Source organism: Tenrec ecaudatus, chromosome 13 (assembly GCF_050624435.1).
Source record: "Tenrec ecaudatus isolate mTenEca1 chromosome 13, mTenEca1.hap1, whole genome shotgun sequence".
Classification (NCBI taxonomy): Eukaryota; Metazoa; Chordata; class Mammalia; order Afrosoricida; family Tenrecidae; genus Tenrec; species Tenrec ecaudatus.
Genome location: NC_134542.1, coordinates 65,731,975 through 65,748,348, shown reverse-complemented (window position 1 = coordinate 65,748,348; position 16,374 = coordinate 65,731,975). Strand labels below are relative to the sequence as shown.

The 16,374-nt window shown below is 48.1% G+C and overlaps 1 protein-coding gene across 4 annotated transcripts in view; it reads left to right on the top strand.

The window, feature by feature from the left end:
* MAP3K20 (mitogen-activated protein kinase kinase kinase 20) overlaps positions 1 to 16,374 on the top strand; it is a 193,851-nt gene that overhangs the window by 27,282 nt on the left and 150,195 nt on the right. The gene's annotated exons all lie outside the window — the stretch shown is intronic.

Genomic DNA, 16,374 nt, shown 5'->3' with positions numbered 1-16,374 from the left:
TTTGTGAATGAAAAGTTCTGTTCTCTAGCCGGCAGGAAGGCTTTCTCACGCCTCCCTTATCTGGTTGGTTTTTAAACCAGTTTCCAAAAAAGGAGCCCCAGATGTTTTTGCTTCATTTTCCTGATGTCAGATGTCCCCTGATTCCTGTCCTGCGGCAAAAGTAAAGCGTTCTAAAAGAAATGAGACTCAGGTGTGGCGCCTAACCAGGAAACTGGTGCTGGGCACAGTGAGCCTCTGGGAGAGGCCAGGCCCGTCAGGACAGACCCGCCTGGTGCCTGCGCATGCGGGCTGCAGAGGAGGAGGGGGCAGTGGCACCGCTGCTGGGCTTTTGAAGACAGATTGTGATAAGCAGTTCGTGTTCAGAAACCGTCTTCACTCACTGCATTTTTAAAACGTGCCGAACGGCACTTCCTTTCATGCGAACGGCTTTTCCCGGGTGTGTTGGGTGGGGCAGGCTGTCTAGAGAAGCAAATTCAGTGGTGCGCATGTGTATAAGAAAGAGCTTTGTATCAAGAAGCATTTATATCATCGAGGAGGCAGCCCAGCCCAGTTCCACTCAAGCCTGTCAGTTTGATGCTGGTCCCTAAGCAGCTGCATACCAGCGACACAGGACGGTGAGCGGGGTCATAGGCCCGTGGGCGCAGAGTCAGTACAGAGTTGCATGGATCCAAGGTCAGTGGAGACAGGCTGGGTGGGCATTGGCAGCTCTCAGGGTTGGGTGGTCCATATGGGGCAGGAAGGCAGAGGGGCAGAGAGAGGGAGATTCCCAATTTCCCTACTTACAAGAAGGCCACACTCCCAGGAAGGGATCATCAGCCTGCAGCTTGATTGACAGCTTGGATTCCACGTGCACACTTTAATAGATCTTCATCTAACTACCGCAGCGGGAACCAGGATCCCATCTGTTATTGGAATGATTGTCAGACAGTCTAGTTTGAAAAAAAAAAAAAAGGAATATGAACTCCTTTTTAGTTTCATCATTGGATGAGTACTTCATATGATCGTTTAGTTAGCTTCTATTGTCAACCATGTAAGGAATCCCCCTAAAATCTCAGCATAATTTCATCAGTCTTGAGTTCACACACTCCAAAACCAAGCAAAACACAGTGAGCGAAACACACACGCACACACACACACCCCTCTTTCTCTCCCTCCCCCACTGATAGCAAGGTGATTCTGAATCCCAGCAACCCTATAGGCCAGGTAGAACTGCCCCTGCGGGTTTGCCAGACTGTAACTACAGGAGTAGAGAGCTTTGTCTTGCTCCCACAGTGATTTAGAACTGCTGACCCCGCTGGGCCTCAGCTTCTCAACTTGGCTTCTGCCTCCATGAGCCAGGAAGTCTCTCCCTCCGTCTCACGCTCTCAGGCCGCTCCTCTATCCCGAGGCTCTCCTTGCCTCAGCCTCCGGTCTCAGCACCGCTTGGCATCTGCTGCCTCCGCCCCGTTAGGCAGGGATCTCCAACATGCGCCTCGGTGACTCTTCTTCTTTGCTGGTTCTGGGATTTTTCTGCTTCCCACATGGCTCTTATACCAGAGGACTGGCCTTGATGGAGGTGCAGTTTTTGTCTTTCAGCAGACCACACTCCCATCACAATGGATGGTGACTGGGCTCACACCCTCTAGTAAAGTAGAGACTCAGCGGACATCCCACCTCGATCCTGCCCAGGAGAATAACAGAGAACCCCGTTCAAAAGGGGATTACAGGCACAGGCATGGAGACTAGACATTACTGCACAGCTCCTACGGGACGATGGCCATATTAACTGGCTACATCTCAGTTACCCGGGAGGCCATGTTCACAGCCATTGTGTCAAACCACCTCATTGAGGGTCTGCTCCTTTGCTGATCCGCTTCTCCAGGGACTCTTCTCTCCAGATAACACGTCCCAGGTAATGTGAAACGGAGCAGGGGGAAGCCTAAAACCCAAATCCAGTTTCTTCATGGGCAATCAAAGATGCCCTAGCAAAGATGGTAGTTAGTTATTTCAAAGTGTAGACTGCATTTTTATTTGCACGTTTCATCAAAAAAGTACATGCTTTAAACAAGATCAAGATGGCCTGCCTCTTGTTAAAAATGGAGGCAGTTCGTTCCTAGGAAGCTTAGTGGGCAGCTAAGTGTTGTAAGAGTCTGAACTTCAGAGCCAGACAGTCTAACTTCAGATCCCGGCTCCACTTCTTAGTCATTGTATGGGCAAGTTTCTTAACCAAACCTTGGTTTCTTCTTCCAGAAAATGTAGATAATCATAGGGTCGCCTTCTTAAGCATGTTCATAGGATCAAATGAGATCATCCAGGTACACGTCCCTGCGCCTGGGTCCTAGCCCTTGCCAACTCGTGTAGAGAAGACTGCTGTTGTTACAGTATTTCAGCTCCATATGACTGGAGCACACCCCATACTTACACCTTCTTCTGTGGCTTGTTAGCACATATTTGAGCATAGCTTTTTTTTTAAGTACCTGTAGCCAGCTAGCTACTTACATCATTCTATTGCGTCATGTTCCCCATACACTTAAAACTCATGTTCTCTATTGTGTTTTTTCTTCCTATATTTTCATTCTCTCACCAGCCAATCAGTGATGTTCTGTTGCTTATTTACTGAATTTGTTGTTGTGAACCAGGAAATGAGTTTGGTTTGGTGTTTAATATATAAGTATAGTCCTTTCCCTGTCCCCATTGGGAATTTTTTGATTTTTTTTTAATGATTCCATTAGAGGACGAAAGAGAAACCTTTTCTTGAGCACAGGATTGGTAGAAGTGGGAAGAAAAGATGATTCTTGGTGTTGGTGAGGCTGAGGGACCACAGTGGTAGGAAAAGGGTACTGCAGGGGCAGCCAATTATTTAGTGTGGCTCTTCCAGCCAAAGTTGCTAACTCCCACCAAATGGCTTTTCCCTGTGTAGAAAGAAAAAAAGAAAGAAGGAAGGGGGGGGGGTGATACTGATAGGCTTCACCTGAGGAATGGTGACCCGATTCCTGCAACGCCATTCTCTGCTGCACCTAAAGCGAGCCCTCTGGGAAGCAGGAGGAGGGACTGCATTACCAGCAAGAGCCAGCAGTGGAGCTCATCCTCTGGACTTGTGATCTCTGCACAGCGACCCTCCTGGGTCCAGATGCCAGCTCTTAACACCAGAGGAGCCGCGGCAGAACCAAGATCCAGAGCACAGAACAGAGTTGTGGATTTCCTGACTCACCGAGCAAGTAAAGCTGAATGATTTGGTGCAGGAGGCTGGCTTGTGAAACGAGGTGTCTCTGGGCACTTAATTGGGGGAACTGGGCTTGCTGGCCCGACCCATGCAGCTTGAGCTGGGTGCTTTGGGGCCGAGGCTCAGTGGCATGGGGTGCCTTTGGGAACTGGCTTGGCTGACCCCTGGAGTTTGGTCTCAACGCCTTCAGGTTGAGGTGTACAGCAGAGGGGTATACGCCTTTGGGAACATTAGCATATCCGAAAGAACTTTGTGAATGTCTTGACCATTTCTCACTGGCATGACAAATTGTTAATGTCGCTAATACGTTCGTCAGCTGTGAATTCGGTTTGAGTTCTGTGTAGCCATGGCAATGCACATTAGGACACAGAGAGGAAAAACAGAGAGCATTAATTGTGACAGCTCCACCGTCCTGTGGAAGGCAGGCAGCTAGGCTGACAGGAGTCTTAGCAGGAGATGCCTCTTGACCCATCTCTCTTCCCTGGAGGAATCCGTTGGAGGGAAGAAGTGGGAATACGGAGCTGCCTGTTGACCACAAGTTTCTGGTGGCAATGACAAATCGGAAGCAGGAGCAGGCACCCTTTTTTATATCAGCATAAATTTGCAAAGCAAACAAAACCGAAGGGAATCTTACAAGAGAAGGGGGAAATATCTCTATGTATTTATCTTTCGTTGTACAGAATAGAAAATCTACCCTTCAGCTTAATTTTTAAAGTACATTTGTAAGATTTTGGTATTTCCAATTTCAATTGTCTCTGAATGCCGTAGATGGCCTGGATTTTATTCTGCTTATCTTCATTCCTCCACTTTCTTTGCTGTCTCGAAGCTGTGCATTGAGACGGTAAAAAGAGAACGTGGGTTCGGTTTCCAAGCTTTCCTAGTTCTCAGGTGATAGCTGAAGAATCACCACCGACACTTGAATAAATGTAATTTTCCCTGATCTGAGCCCTCAGCATCCTTTATTTGTCTTCTCTAGGAAGACAGACAGACAGAGCTCTTCCTGACTAACCTGCAGTGCTTTCGAATTTCCTTTTGTTTACAGCTTGCCCCAGATCTTGTGAGTCGAAGGGGGAAAATCAGTATTCACCCTGTCATTGACGTCGAGAAATATAAAGCACAAAGATCCCATGTTTGAAATATAGTCTTTCCTTTCTTACTGCGTTGCTGCTTTCCCCCCTGCCTTTTCTTTTCGCGCTAGCAAACTCAGAGGTCCGTGTTGTTTACCCACAGCTATTGGTCCGGAGGAGGAGGACGGAGGAGTAGGACACGGAAGTTTTCTTTTGAAGAACTCCATAAACAGCGGAAAACAGTTCACAAGCGGCAGGGGTGGGCGGCCGGTTGTTCTCCATTAACTTTTCCCTTAAGGGAGAGGAGTTGAGAAGGGAGGCAGGGCGTCCTGTGGACTTGTCAGCTCCGGCAATTGGAAGGATCTACGACTTGTATCCACAAACCAAAACCTTCATGAATTCCTTATTTCTCTTTTCAGCTGATCGGAATAGGTCTTTCCACTCCTCTAGCTGGATTCTCCTCCTTTGTACGGTACTTCTAAGGGCCATTTTCAGGGGCTCACTGTGGAATTTTTGTTTGTTTCGTTTGGGACGCTACTTGATGGAGTCAAAGGAGGCCTGGTGGTGCTGTGGCTTAAGTGGTGGACTACTAGCCCCAGGGTTGGAGGTTGAAACCCACCAGTGTCTCCGAAGGAGGAAGGTGAAGCTGTCTTCACCTATAGAGGGTTGTAATCTCAGACCCCCGAGGAGCCGTGTCCTCTCTGTCCTGTGAGCTGGCCACCACTGCTGAGCTGTGTGACACACGATTAGATGCTGCTGTCTGTGAGTTGACGCAAGCACTGTTATCTGGCAGACTTTTCATTATTAAGGAGGGGAGGGCCACGTTAAAATAGCTGTGAGTTCTCATTAACGTCCTCTGTTTGACCTCTCTGGGTTCTAATTTCCATTGCAATGGCCACACAGAACTCACCCACAAAATTCATGATGAAAAAGTTTTTGTTTTTTTAAGGAAGCTAGAATGTTGGAGTACCAGAGAGAATCCCAGGGTTGAATTGCCTATCAGGATAGGCTACAAAGTTCTTTCAGATCTGCTGATGTCTCAAGGGGCATGTCTCAGCTCACAGACAGTCAGCTCCAGCCCCATGGGTTAATGCCCAAGGGCTCCCCACACCTGTAAGCCTCAGCCAGAAGGCTCTAAGCCAGCGGTTCTCAACCTGTGGGCCATACCCCTTTGGGGATCGAACGACCCTTTCACAGGGGTCACCTGATTCATAACAGTAGCAAAATGACAGTGACAAAGTAGCGAAGAAAATAATTTTATGGTTGGGGGGGGTCACATGAGGAACTGTATCAAAGGATCGTGGCATGAGGAAGGTTGTGAATCACTGCTCTAAGCTTAAGCTCCGTGGGTCAGTAAGCCCAACTTCCCCAATTACGTGCCCAGAGGCACCTCATTCCACATGCCAGCCTCCTGCACAGAGACGCTCAGTTAAACTTGCTCTGCGGACTGCGAAGTCTGTCACTGTTGCTCTGGCTCTTGGTTCTGCCGCGGCTCCTCTGGTGTTAGAGCTGGCATCTGGACCCAGGAGGGTGACTGTGCAGAGATCCCAGGCCCAGAGGATGAGCTCCACTGCTGGCCCTTGCTGGTAATGCAGTCCCTCCTCCTGCTTCCCAGAGGGCTCGCTTTAGGTGCAGCAGGGAATGGCATTGCAGGGAATCCGGTTCATCATTCCTCACAGGTGAAGCCTATCAGTATCACCCCCCACCTTCTCACTAGAACCATGCAAGAAAAGGTCTTTTGGTGGGAGCTAGCAACTTTGGCTAGAAGAGTCACACTAAATAATTCATTGCCCTTGCAGCCTTGGGCTGCAATATTGAAAGATTCTGTGGTTAAAATATTGAATGACGCAGGAAGCATCAAAGGAAGATGGGAGGAATGCACAGAGTCACTGCACCCCAAATAACTAGCAGACATCCACCCATTTCCAGAGGTAGCGTATGAGTAAGAAGCAAGGGTCCTGAAGGAAGAGGCTCCAGCTGCACTGAAAGCAGGAGCAACGGACAAGACTTAGTTGAAATGTTCAACAAGCTGGGAAGCACTGGAAGCACTCACTGGTCCTTGCCAGGACATTTGGAAGACAGCCAGCTACTTGGCCAACGGGATGCACAAATTACAGAACAATATCATTGATGCCACACGCAAGCAAAATGTTGCTGAAGACCATCCAGCAACGGTAGCAGCAGTCCATGGGGAGGGAGCTGCCGGATTCAATGAGGACATGCAACTAGGACTATCATTGCTGGCTGACATCAGATGGATCTTGGTGGAAAGCAGAGGATCCCAGAAAGGTGTGTGCTTTTGGTTCATGGGCTATGCAAAGGCATTTAACTGTGGATTCTAACAAGCCATGGGTATTCCAGAACATTTCATTGTGCTCGTGCGGAACCGGAACATGGATGAAGAGACAATTGTGTCACCAGTGCAAGGGAATCCTGCCTGATTTAAAAGCAGGTTGTCAGGTTGTTTAAAGTCAAGGCTGTATCCTCTCACCATACGTACTCAGTCTGCATGCTGAGCAAAGCGTCAGAGAGGCTGGATTACATGAAGAAGACTGTGGTATCAACTGGAAGAAGGCTTATGAACAACCTAAGCTGTACAGGTGCACACCCTTGCTTGCTGAGAGGAAGGAGGACTTGAACCATCTGCTGATGAAGACCAAGGGTTGCGGCCTTCACTGTGGATTACAACGCAGTGTCAAAAGGCCCAAATCCTCACAACTGGACCACCGGGTAACATCATGATAAACAAGAACAGGTTGAAGTTGGCAGGGATCTTATCCTGCTTGGATCTACAGTCCGTGCTCATGGACGCAGCAGTTAGGGGAGCAAATGACCCCTTGCACTAGGTCAGTCTGCTGCACAAGACCACTTTAAAGTGTTGAAAAGCAAGGATGTTACTGTGAGGCCTGATTCAAGCCATAATTTGCCCATACATAAAAATAATACCAGGGTTCGCACACACATCACCAATTTTACCGTTGCTTCCTGCAGTTTCACTTCTTGCATTGTTACCTAAATAGCTTTCATTGCACAAAGAGGAACTGTTAATAATGTCTAAGATTACACAACACAGAGGAGAGCAAACTCTATGATACTGTAGACATGTGCTCACCCAGAAGACGCATCTGAGTGCACCAAACAGCCATCAATCATTTGCTGCTGCAGACATCCCTCTGGGCATCTGACACCGGGGATTATCTCTTTCCTAATGTGCACCAGGAAAACACCTAAATTAGATGCAGGCCCCCTCTGATGAGTGCGCCATTCTGTAAGGGCAGCGGGATGGGAAGGGGCGCTGGGGAGCGGTGGGTGGCAGGTCTGACAAGGGCACATATCGACGTCGCCGTTACGGCGAGAGGCTCTTGAGAGATTCTGTGCTCTTCATTGCAAGCATATCAGAAATCTGGGCCCTAATGCCTTCTGTCCGAGGCCAGCCCTTTTGCTCAGAATCCTGCCATAGGCAGCACCAAACATTGCTTATGTTTCAACCCTTTTGTCTTTACAATTCGATTTTCCGCTAATCAAATTAGAGGATTTCTTAGTTGGTTGTAGTGCTTGCTCTTAATCAGATGAGTCTGTTGAGATGGATATTCCAGAAAAATAATTTGATCTGCAGTTGGTAGCATGAATGAATCTGGCAGGGAAGCGAGAACTAAGCTCAGATATCCATGGATTTGCTTCTGTTTGAGTAATTTTCCAGATGCTTGTGCCTGTGTTATAGGATTATAGTGGAGGGGGTGGAGTTAGAAACGCTGCAGGTAAAAAAATAAATAATCTATGATTATTTTACGGGCTGGTTACTTAGACTAATTCTGGTCCTAGGGGGCATGAGCCCTTACAAGATGCAAAGTGTGTGTGTGTGTGTGTGTGTGTGTGTGTGTGTGTGTGTGTAGACAAAACTATACTAGTTTTGTGAATAGTAAAAGTCATAAACTAGTAAAGGGTAAAAGAAAACAAAAAGTGCTAAACTCACAGCCATCAAGTAGGACACAAGAGGTTCCAACCCAGCGGTTTTCAATCTGTGGGTCGCGACCTCTTTGGGAGTCAAATGACCCTTTCACAGGGGCCGCCCAGTTCGTAACTGTAGCAAAATGACAGTGATGAAGTAGTAAGGAAAATCATGTTATGGCTGGGGGTCCCCACCACAGGAGGAGCTGTCTGAAAGGGTCACGGCGTGAGGAAGGCACTGCTCTGACCCATCGGTTCCCAGACTTCTTTGTCCTTCTGCCCCCTGTTCAAAAATAAAAAGAACTGCCCAGTTCCCCTGGCAACTAGAAACATTTGTTTTAGCCCATACTCCAGGACAAAGTACAGGTGTCTACTTTTGCAGCCTCCCCCCCCCCCCCCAGATCGTTCCAGCTCTCCCACGTTGGGAAACACGGCTGTAGCGCAGAGACAGCCAGGGTAGGAAACACTAACCCCTTCAGCTGCGGGAGCGTCTCTGGGAGGAATGGCCGCAGCCAGTGTCCCACCCAGGCTGACGTGGAATCCTCCTTGGAGAGGGAATGGCCGCAGCCCGCTGGATGGTGGAACGGTTTTCTGTGGTGTCGTGACCTGGAATTTATTTGAAAAACCATCGCTGGGTTACCTGCAAAATTCTCAGGGATGCCACGGGCTGGAGTTGGCATGTGGGCATGCATCTGCCGGCAGGCCGAAATTGGTCCACAGGAGTGCTGCTAAAACGCCCGTGAGGTGAGTAATCCTGGGTCAGTCACAGCCACTGCCGGAAAGAGTTCACACAGGAAACAGGAAGAGAAGCTTCTTCCTCGGGGGTTCTCTGCGGTCCCCCTCGCTTTATTGGTACATTCCCAACCTGGTGCCAGCTGGCCAAGGAAATAGTTTATAGGCTCTAGGTCCATTCTCACGAAGCAGGGCGAAGAACAAGGGATTTGGTGCTGAGCGGCAATAAATGGTTAACTGGCACGGTTTACCTCTTCGCACCCTCCAAACTCACTTGAACTTTCATGAAATGCTAACTGTGTCACCACCTGCCCAGGCCAGCTGCCTTGGGGCAAGTGAAGCGGTTCTGACCCATTCCTCCCACAGCTCGCACATGCCCCAAAGTCATGTCCATCACTGACTTCACTCATTACTCATCATCTTCCCCCCCACAGATGCACGGAGTATTTTGTTACCTAAGGACTCCATCATAAAGTTAACCTCTAGCAAGTAATGTCTACATAAAATAATAAGAGGAAGAAGGAGGGATAAGAAGGGAATAGCTAATATGCACACACACACACACACACACACACACACACACACACACATATATATATATATATATATATATATATATATATATATATATATATATATAAACAAGCAAAGGGAAACCACATAAGCGTCGCTGTGGGCCTTATTTCTGTAAGGGATTGTGATCTCCATCTTCCTGCTTGCATTGCTCATCCCACTGTTTCCTTTACACTCAAGCAAAAGTCTCAACTGGTTGGGATTCTTGCCCCCTTTCCTCCCTAAGGGTTGTGAGTCCTCAACAGTCCTACCTTTAACTGACGGTCCCAGCGTTTTGTTCTTTAACTTTGAATCTTGAAGAGCAAAACCTCTGTGAGTGGGTTGTTGGGTAAACTAGTGACACGATCCATTGCTGCTTAGCCCCCTTGATTCCCTGACCTTTGTGTTCTGTTACAGGGGAGGGAGTAAACTCGGATGCAGAGCATATTTATACATCATCCTGTAAATCAGGAGTCCTTTCAGGGGGTTGTCTCCCGACGAATGCCATAAGTGAGTCTTCAGGAAGGTATTCTACCTTTCTACGAGGCCATCTGCTTCTGGAGGAATGTGTTGGGATGTGGTAAGACCAATGAATTCCATGGAAAGGAACCTATTGCTGCACTTCCTTCGCTGTGAAAGGATTGGCTTTATTCAAAGGACCGCACTATGAAATAGCATATTGGTGACTAAAGTACCCGCGAGGCAACTGAAAACCAAAACACTGAAGTCAGAGAAAGCAATTTCATCTCTAGGATGCATGTGTAGTCCAGGGAGGACGGATCTCTTCCTCTCCCCTTTCCAGCTCAATCAACAATTGTGGGGGAATGGTGCGATTGGGAGCTCGGTGTTTCTGCATTGGCCGGTTAGACATTCAGTGGTAGCAACATCCTTGAGAAGGGAAGTTCACGTGGTTGAACCACATGTAGCTAGCGTCCATCCTTGCTACCTTTACTACTTTGTGCATGGGTCCATTGAGCAAGCACTGGAATGCCTGGGGAAAGAGGCCAGATGCCAACTGTCTGATAACCGAGTGCCGCCTCTCCCATGGATGCCATGTGGTGAGCATTCACATGTCTGTACCCAATCCCAGAGGTCTACCCACATACTTAATCCACGCAATCCTTTGTTACTAATATTCTGATGCCGTGCTTTTCAAATCATTGATCATCCAGCCAAACAGTAAGTACTCTCCCACGAGTTAGTGTAAATTCATACCCCTGGCTATCTTTCATTCCAGACGAGGTAGATCACAGCCCAACCCACTGAGAGGATTTTCCTTAAATAATGTCTGTTGTACCCAAACCCGAGTGGTAAACAGAATGCGCCAGTCAACCACTATGGGTTCATTTCAACACATCGTACAGAACCATCTGCATTTCACATCCTTGTTTGTCGCTCCTCAGTCGCATTGTCAGAGGGACCTTCCCGTGAGGCCATAGGCATTGACTGAGGGTGAGAAAGCAGTGTGGGGACTCAACGTCAAAGGAGTTTGCTCACCATCCTTGCCTGTCCCTTTTGGACCTGCCCAAGGCTAGATCCTTAGAGGCCATTTCCACTTGGTAATGGATTGCTGCTTAGCATGGCCAGTGTTCTGGCTGGATGGGTCAGACACACCCAGTCCTGCCTGCCCTGTGACTAGGTGATCGGTCACTAACGGTAGCAAGCCAAACAAGGAGATTGACTACCAGTAGAAAAGTCCATGGATGTGCTCAAATTTCAGGAGTCCCGTGATTCTCCTACTGATGCTTGTCAGAGTCTGTCCAGCACCCTTTTTCTCTGCCACAGACACTTCACGTATGGTCAGATCTGCTGCGTCATAAGGGAGGATTAGAGGAGCCGCTGCACAGCAGCCAGGACATGCTGCAGAGCACCCTGTAGCTCTGGCCCCCACTTAGAGCTGCCAGCCTTATGGTGACTTGGAAGATGGGTCCAAATAGCACCCTCAAATGTGGAATATGTCATTCTCGAATCCAAAGAGGCCTGTGCCTCATTTTTTTAAACTAGGTAATCCAAGGTACACCTTTGAACTTGGAGGCAGTAGCTTGACATGCTTCAAACCCTGAACTCTCTCTCCCCTCCACCATGACCTTCACTGAGTTGGTGGGTCCAGCATTTTTGTGGGGTTTATCTTCTCACTCTGGTTCACATAGATGTCACAAAGACTTCCAAAATACTCCTTCCCATCCCGTCAGGTTCAGTCCGCGCAATGCTATCGTTGTAAAAGGCCAGTGGTGATGTGCTGAGACCTGTCAAGGTGAGCAACGTTTCTGTGTTGTGTATTATGTCAGAGGGAGGGGAGCTGAATAACCTGAGCAAGACTGGAAGCTTAAGGTTGGCTCTGCTGGAAGAAAGCTGTTGACCGAGCGCCAGGCACTGCCTCTGTTCATTGTCCCAGTAAAGAGACTGCATCTGGAACAGCAGCTGCAATGGAAGCAGCTTCCTGATTAAGTTTACATTAGCCCACAGTCCATTCCCAAGGTTCGCCTGACTTCTCCTTAGGCCAACTGGGGAAGTCAGATGGGGATATGATAGCTATTCCCGCCACTCCTGCATCTGTGAACTGTTTGATGGTGGCACTCGTCTCTGCATTTCTGGAATTTGCTTCTAGTTAGTATGTTGGCAGGGCCAGGAATTTTCATAGACTTGCACTTAATTCCCTATGATACAGGTCTTTATTCCATGGAGAGAATGTCAAGGTTCAAGGATGGTTTTCCCAGTTACAGACTCAGGAGCTGAGGGAATTACCGTGGTAGGGGCCACCGGAACAGCTCGATTCATGCCTGAGCTAACATGTGTGAGCTAACATGAGTGAGCATCCAAGCCCCTCCCTTGACTAGTGGGCAACAGACACAATAGCATTTTTGAGTCTTCAGGCATTGGTGTCGGTATGTAATCCTTGACGGGGCTGCCCATTGCTTGCGTCCCAGGACACCGGCCCTGCAGTCAACGGGAGCGTTTCTCTCGGGTAAGCGCTTTGAGGAGGATTTTGGAATGCATCTCTAACAGATCTGCAAGGGTGTCGCCCAAGGGAACCTGGCCTTTCTTTCCACCAAAGCATAACCCTAGGAACTCGCTGTGACCCTCCAAATCTCTGCTGTGCTACCTTACTGGCCACCAGACCGAGAGCTTTTCTGCTTATTTAGATCATGCAGAATCCTAGTTGGCTTCTCCCTGATTTCATTCCAGGATGAATTGGCGGCCACTGGAGATTCCCAAGGGCCAAAGCTTTAGTTTATTATTGTAACCCTGCTGCCTTTTATAACAAAAACACCCATCTTTCCTCTGGCACGGACTGCTGCTGCTTAGCCTTTACCGCTCCTGCAGCCTGCCCTTCCCCGGTGAAATCAGTAGATTCAACCAACGCTGACATTTGTGGTGATGTCTGGTTCACGAAGGAGACGGAATCGCTGTAGATTTTTCACAGGCGCAGGTGTTCCTCCCATTAATGTATTGTTCAGTGTCTTGGCGAAGCGGGGTCTCTGGTCCTTCTTAGGAGGTGCAGTTGGCTGCAGGGGGTGTGTACGAGTGACATGTGATCAGCACACTCCAGTATATTTCTCTCTCCCTGAGCTTTGAATCCCCCCTTTATTTTACCAGGGAAGTTTAGGAACCTCAGCCTCCTTCCTATGAAGAGCCCACGTTTCAGTCACCTGACCAAATAAGCTGTTAGAGACACTTCCAACGGCATGACCTAACACATTGAATCTGGATTCTGGAGTAAGTGCATCTGTGTCCATGAAATTGGCCTGATCTGATATCTATTTCCACCTTTCTTGACCCTGGCTTGGATCTGCCGGTCTCATCTCGACAGGTCAATCCTGCTGGATGTCGGGTCCCCTTCTTTATCAGCACACTATTTAAATGAGAGGCTTGTTAAAGGTGTAAGTTTAGCCTTCTTTATCAGCACACTATTTAAATGAGAGGCTTGTTAAAGGTGTAAGTTTAGCCCGTGTCGTTTGGGAGAACCCACCCCGTCCATTTCAGGTGTGACCCCTGGCCACAGTAACGCCCTGGGAGTCAGAAATGCCATGGCCATTTCAGGCTGCTGTGGAAGGATGCCTTGCCTGAGAGTGACAGGAGGGGAACTTGTCACTTTCCTTTGGTAAGCGCTTCATTTTACTCAAAGGATGCTGTCAGACGCCTGCTTCCTTGTCTCCATCACTGCTTCCACCGCGGTCTGACCGTGCCTCCCTTGGCTCTTCATCGGGAGTCGTCACAGGTGACAGCTGCACTCGTCCTGGTGCCGCTCCATGCCGTGGGTTGCCAGCAGCCCAGTCCCCGGGTGGAGGAACTGAGCTCTCCACCGCCATCTACGCGCATGGCTAAACTAACCTCCGGCCTGGCTTTGAACCTCGAGTCTGTACCCTGGGATGGTCACGCCTGGGACCAATTCTGTGTCAGTCCGGGTTCAGTCCAGGAAAGTCAGTGTAAAGAAAAAGGTGGCTAACTTCTGAGAGGGATAAAAGCCTCCAAAGACTAGAAATCACGGCAGCAAGCAGTAACGAGTCTAGATCAGCAGTTCGCAACCTGTGGGTCGCGACCCCTTTGGGAGTCGAATGACCCTTTCACAGGGCTCACCTAAGACCATCAGAAACACGTGTTTCCGATGGGTTTAGGAACCGAGGCTCCGCTCCTCTATCCTTCTCCAGGAGGGTCTGCCCACATGCCGATACGCCCACCCACGAGTACCGGGGGTGAAGACTGTTACCCATGCTACACCATGCTTCAAGACAAAATGCCATTTGTTTGTCATTAGAAATAAATATTTCACAATATATAATGATACATTGTTTTGTGATTAATCGCTATGCTTTCATTATATTCAATTTGTAACAATGAAAATATATCCTGCATATCCGACATTTTACATGACGATTAAAAGCAGTAGCAAAATGACAGGAAGTAACAATGACAGTAACTTGATGATTGAGGGTCCCCACCATAGGAGGAGCTGTACTAAAGGGTCACGGCCTGAGGAAGGTTGAGAACCACTGCTCTACATGGTGAGCATCCAAGGAAGGACCAGCTGGGGACGAGAACCTGTCCCCGAGCCTGTCATCGAGACCATGAAAACTGACTGCCTAGTCATCAGTGCCTGGATTTTGGTGGGTGGTACATATGTTTAACCCTCCCTCCAGTATATCCATTTTAGACTATCAGGTCGGTTGCCTACCAAAAGGAAGCACTTCCTCAGTTTAGGGAAATTTTGTCCATACTCTGTGGTCTTCAGATCGTTAATAGATCCATGAGTTTGGGGCTACCACGGACAAACATTATCTCGGACAACTTTTTAGCTTGGTGAGAGGTCTCATTCCAGCAAAAACAAGAATCTCGAATGGTCCTTGTAGAAACGTCACTCATGTTTTTCTCCTTAGAAGCCTTCTGTTTCACAGTTAGACAGTGGGAACGGAGGCTGTGTTTCAGAGGTGCTCTCTGGTAATAGAGCTGTATTATTCTTTATGAGGTCAATGCATTAGTGTTTCTGCAGACAATGTCAGTGCACTGGAGAGTGAGAGGAGAGATGTTCTAGAGAGGAATTTTCTTAGGTGGTGGGGTGGTGAAGGTTAGGTGCCAGCCTGCCTAGGCATGATTATCAGGGTTTGGCAAATGGTATGTAATCATTCGACATTTTGTAGTCTGCTGTGAGCAATTAGTTGAAAGAGTAATTTTCTTGGGGGTGTGGCCTGTATTCAATATATCGGGAAGCTCTGGCAAAACTTTCTCTCCATCTTATATCCAACTCATTATCCCTGACTTCCAGTTCTTCAGACATGAGCCAGCAGCCTGACCGCTAATTGATTTGGGGTTTGTAAACCCCTGCATACTGATTTGGGGTTTGCAAATGCAAAGCCCCTGCAACCATGTGAATCTGGAGAAGCCTCCAGCCTATGCCAGACTCATGGATTTGGAACTCAGCTTTCTTGACAGCTACATGAGCCATTTCCTTGAAATCTCTCTCCCTGCACACACACACACACACACACACGGTACGTGTACAATATACACACATATACACACAGAGATTAATATTTAGGCTTCACTGGATTTGCTCCCCTAGAGAATCCAGCAAAAGACAGTCAGCTTTCTTTTCTTTTAATTGAGTGGTATAAATGTTCCCATCCTGTTTGGCAGTAATCTGTAAATTATAAATGAGCATGAAATTATACCACTGGAGTGATTAAAAGTAAAAGCTTTGAAGCAGCGTAGTTTGTTTCTTTATGAAACTATGATACGTTTAATCCGAAGAATGAAGGCATTGTCTCTGAATGTATGAATTTTAAAATGTGCCTTTTGTGGTGTGCTTTGCCTGAAGCACTTAGGTCAGGTTTCTGTGAATTGCGCTATAGAATTTCAGTTCTGCATACTACATAGTGGAGGCAGGGGAGAGGGTGGCGGCACAGGGCAAGAAGGAGCTGATGCTGTGCACTCCAGTGGAGGTTTGGGGACAGGAAGTTGAAAGGCGGAGGCTGCTCCAGGCATCAAGCGGGCTCCTTGACAAAGAGAGGCTTCCTTTCCTGTTTAACGGTAGTCCCGAGAGAACGGGAGGAGACCTGCTGGCATTGCCAAACGCCCCGGAAGACTTTTCTTGGAAACGAGGCCTTCTTAGGAAAATCCTGTAAGCATTCACATAGGCAACCTCCCTGAGTTCACGCCCACTTTTGCTACTGCAGTGAAGAAGAGGTTTGCGTTCTCTGAATCTTGGGAAATGAAATATATCCGACAAGTATTGTTCACTTCCGTGTTGACCATGTGGCAGTGGGATGGGCATTTATTTCCTCAGCAAACCCAAATCCTCTCAGGAGCGCTTTGGTGGTTACCTTCAAGTGTTCAACAGGAAACCTGGATTAGCAGTGAGACCACTAAGTACACACT